The following is a 5,145-nucleotide window of genomic DNA, read 5'->3' as shown; positions in this document are numbered from 1 at the left end:
CGGCTAAAACTTGTTGCTAAAAAGACCAAAATTGAAAACAAAATAGTTGATTCATGCAGGGTAAGTAGAATAAAACATTACTCCTGCTGTTACTTTTGCTCATGCGCAAAATTAAGCATTCCTAACTCAATATCGGTTACTTTTTTGTCATTTCGTATCTATCTGTCTGTAGCTTAGACGATAGACACGTTGGAGGAATAAATAAGGATTAAGGCTAGTTATACCCAAGATATTTTTCCATACCTTTTGAATCTATTACCATATGTTGGATTATAATCAACAGAGAATAAATAAGACATCTGCATGAATTAAAATATAATGTTCCTGCGTATTTAATAAACGACAAATGTCAAGCAGCCTGCTACTATTCGATATATTTTTAAACTTAAATATATTAATAATAATAATCATAATCATAATAATAATCATAATCATAATAATAATCATAATAATAATCATAAGATAACTCGATAAGAATCAACTGCATCAAAGCAAACATCGATAAAACACAAGAAAACAGCAAATGCAGACTGTGTGGACAAAGAGATGAAACGATAAACCATATAGTAAGTGAATGCAGCAAACTAGCCCAAACGGAATACAAGAACCACGACCAAATGGGAAGACCAGTACACTGGGGATTGTGCAAAAAACTGCATCTCGAACGCACAGACAAATGGTACAAGCATAAGCCAGCAACAGTAAGTGAAAACGAGAATCACAAAATCCTATGGGACACGGCCATACAAATGGATAAGAAGACCGAATGTCGTAATAATTAATAAGAAAGAAAAGTCCTGCCAAATCGTAGACTTTGTTGATCCCAAATACACAGAGCTAGCTAGAGAGCTGACAGTGATATGGATGATGGAAAAAGTCAAGATAGTACCTATAATAGTAGGAGCACTAGGAACAATTCCGAAAAATCTTTAAGAAGATAATTAGAGAAAATGGAATCAGAGGAATGGCTGGAAAGATACAACGAATAACAATAATGAAAACAGATGAGATATTAAGGAAAACCCTTGAATGCAGCGAATATTGCACGAGCCACGTGCGCGGGCCAGACGGGCTACTTCAGAGACAAAACACAAAACGTTTCATGGAAGCAAGAACATGGAAGCTGCATATCTATAAGTTCTTCATCCTCATCCCCATAACCCAATCACCGCCTCCCCCCCCAAAAAAAAAATGATGCCAAATAGATGAGAAGGTTCAACGAGGATGGAAAGACTGAGGAGAGAGCGCTGACTAGATCTCCGCTGGACAAATACCAAGAGAACTGGTACCTTGGGTAGGCTTATTTCCCCTCAAACTCCAGTGGAAAATAATGGCCGCTATGAGCGAGAAATCAAGCGGCTGTTGCGATGATGCAAATTCATTTGCAAATGTTATCGAAAGAGGTGTGGAATACTGGAAATCTGGGGAGACTTGTTGTCACTCAGCTCCCAGGGAACACCACGGGTTGTTCTCAAGGAGAAATCCTTTATCGCCTGTGTGAAAGCTCCTTATGAGCCAATAATAATAATAGCGGTCTGTTTCAATAGCTATATCGCAAAAGAATATTTTCCTAGAGTAAAATAAAGGTAATTCAGTATATACTCAAGCGAATGCTACACTTAATTATTGTTTAAAATTATCTTGAGAAATGATTTACTGACAACTTTATGAGGATTTGGAAATACTTATCTCTGTATCGCTAAATGAAGCATTGATTACATCATAAGACGTATGGTGTAACACACAATCTTAGCAATGTAAATTTTAAGTGGTATTCTTTTTTTCTTTTTTTTTTTTTACACAGTGATCACCACTTATCAAGGCCCGGAAGCCACTCAGGGATAAGGGTTATTGCAAGTACATTACGTTAGTGTGGAGATTTGATGGAGTGTTTACTCAAGGGGGCGGTTCATTAGGAATTTGTTAACATTAGACTTGAAGACATCCAAGTTGTAGTCCGGAGGGAAGCAGGCAGACGGAACAGAGTTCCACAGGCGTGCAGTTCTAAGAAAAAAAAAAGTTGTATTACATTTTCACCCCAAAGTACATTGCCACTTTTATGTACTATCAGGAACATAAGTTGCAGGGATACTATGTAGGGAGTTCAGCAGCAAGATGTTTGTTTACATTACACTTAAACTTCAGCATGTCAGTACAGTTGGGAAAGCAGAATCCCGGAAGAGAGTTTCAAAGTCTAGAAGTTCTGGAGAAGAAACTATTGGAGTAAAAGGTTTTCTTACATCTAGGGATCTCTACTGTGTAGGGGTCGGATTTTGCTGCATGTCGGGTTTGTCGAGGGTATTTACGTCGAGGAGATACAAGGATTTATAGTTCGCCGGAGCATCCACTATTAAAATATTTGTAAAACAATTAGGGGGATGCAATATTTCGTTGATGGGACAGAGGTTGAAGCTTAGATAACAGTTCAGGACCTATTAAGTTGGTGACTCTCTTTTGAACACCTTCCAGGAGTGAGAGACTCGTAGCAGATGCATTAGCCCACATGTGGAAACACTACTCCATACATTGATGAATTGTGGTCTTGTAGAAGTGTAGGCTATTTTCACGCGTATGTAACTTTCTAGCACGGTAGAGAGAGCCCACCTTCTCCGCAGCAGCCATGGCAATGCCCTCGATTTATCTGTTCCATCTAATATAATAATAATAATAATATTAATAATAATAATAATAATAATAATAATAATAATAATCTATATTATAAGCATTTCAAAAATTTTAGAAAAATATGACTTCAGCGCCATCAGCAATTTCGCTACCATATGATCTAAGGGCATACAGATATAGAAATTTAAAAAATACACTTGAACGCTGTTTAAATGTTTATTTTCGCATGCATAGAAAATACGCGTTTAGTAAATTTACATCTGCCAACTTCTACTGTTTATATTTGACCCTTTAGTAGCATTTGTTACCGCCTAAAACCAAATTTAATTCGTCCCACCTGTCCTAATCCTTATTGCATACAGCATTGAACGTTGCCATCCATTTTTTACTCCATTTCACTACAGACTGGAGGTCTTCCTCTAGGGTTTCCGCCATTATCTTTGTTATGTGTTCATTCGTTTTTCCCACATTATAAAATAAATGGGCTCCTTCAGTCTTTAACAGACTATGGGTGCCTGCGCGTGAAATTTTTGTGGCAGGAGGTGCGCAATCTCCAACCACCCATCTCCTGGGTCGACAATGTTAAATACCAGCGGCAAGTGAACTGTGTACAAGACAACTTGAAACAAATGCCGAGATAAGCAGAGAGCACATACGGTGCCTAGAATTTCTAAATGGTCACCCATCTGCTATTAACAAGGCTCAATGTTGCTTAACTTAACCACGCATCTCCTGGGTCGACAATGTTAAATACCAGCGGCAAGTGAAGTGTGCACAAGACAACTTGAAACAAATGCCGAGATAAGCAGAGAGCACATACGGCGCCTAGAATTCCTAAATGATCTCCCATCTGGTACTAACCAGGCTCAACGTTGCTTAACTTCTGTGATCTGACGAGAACCGGTGTGTCAACGCGATTATGCCGTATATATATTACATATATTATATAAGGAATGAAGGTATCAGAAGAAAAGTTTAATGTTAATATACCCATTAAAAAAGGTTTAATGTTAACATACCCATTAAAAAAGGTTTAATGTTAACATACCCATTAAAAAAAGTTTAATGTTAACATACCCATTAAAAAAGTTTAATGTTAACATACCGATTAAAAAGTTTAATGTTAACATACCCATTAAAAAAAAGTTTAATGTTTACATACCCATTCTGTATAAAAAGGAAGAAAAGTGGCTTTGCAACGTTACCCAGTTATCGGACTGTGTAAAGGCATGTAGTGAAGATTTGATCAAGAGAAAGACGAAGAAAAATATGCGTAAGATTTTATACTGTTATGCCACTCCCTATACTGTTGGAATTGGCTAAACTATCGTGATAAGTGGGTTCATTTTGTTCGAAGTCATACTGCAAATTTCATAGGTAACGAACATTACTAAAAGGTATCAAGTTTAACTAGTTTAATAACAATTGCTAAATCGTTTTTATTTGCGGTATCAGAAAACAAGTAATAATGATAGGTCATGTTAGGGTTGGGTTTTTCTTTTACAAAAATCAATTAATCCACTATGTAGAGTTCTTTTAGGAAGTGGATGAGTTGCTATTCATATTAAGTGCAAGAGATTAAGAAAATACTTTTAAATTTGAAACCGATATTAGAGTTATTAATTATGATCAGTTTAATCTCTCAAATAACAGATCTTTATTTGAACCCATTATTGTATTTAGCCATGCCGTTCAGATTAAAGTTCGAACGGTCCGTTTCTTCTTATAATCAAGCCGACTCGAAATTCGCAATAAGAAGGATTCTAAATGTAGTGTGATGATCGACAGATTTCGGCCATTAAAATAATCCGTTCAAGTATAAAATAGAGTTATCTTCCCTTTCTTTTTAATATCTCCCTTTCTTTTACTGTTGTTTTTGTTTTTTTACTTATTTTCTTTTTCAATATGTCGTTTGAATTTAAACAATCTTCTTCCATGTTCAACAACATTTTTTTATTTTTTCTTGTTTTATTCTTCCCTTATTAAATTATTAATTGCGGACTATTAGCCTCATCAATTGTTGTTTCACGACGTTTCGGCCAATTATTTCTCCGGCCTTCATCAGGTGGTAACCGCGACGGGAAAGGAGCTCCAAATCTCCTAACTGCATTCTCAGCACTCACTGCCATCCGTAGTTGTTGTCGTCTCACCATGCTTTTTGCCAAGTCCGTCTCTGGCCGGCTTTGGATAGGATTGAAACCGCTATCTTCAGACAATTCTCACCTGTAACTGGAAGAGCTGACCGAAATACTACTCATTAATGCATATTTAATAACATATATATTGTTTTCTTTTTTCAATTTTTGTTTAATTTGCTTTTCTATAAATTCTTTTCGTCGTTTTTATTTTCACTTTTTAAAATATGTATCTCTTTCTTTTTTCATTTCTTTTTACTTTTATAGTTTGCTTTTTTATTTTTATAATTTTGTATATTTTTCTTTTTTATTTCTTTTTTTACATTAATACCTTTATGGTTTTCATTTTTTTACTTTCATAGTTAGCTTTTTTTACTTTTATAGT

The 5,145-nt window shown here is 35.6% G+C and overlaps 1 pseudogene; it reads right to left on the bottom strand.

Moving 5' to 3' along the window:
- Window positions 1-3,438: 3,438 nt before the first annotated feature.
- On the bottom strand, window positions 3,439-3,555 carry LOC145284377 (5S ribosomal RNA; annotated as a pseudogene).
- Window positions 3,556-5,145: the final 1,590 nt, after the last annotated feature.

This window comes from Euprymna scolopes, chromosome 8 (assembly GCF_053919585.1).
Source record: "Euprymna scolopes isolate OS-2025 chromosome 8, ASM5391958v1, whole genome shotgun sequence".
Lineage (NCBI taxonomy): Eukaryota > Metazoa > Mollusca > Cephalopoda > Sepiida > Sepiolidae > Euprymna > Euprymna scolopes.
This window is presented reverse-complemented; position numbering and strand designations above follow the sequence as displayed.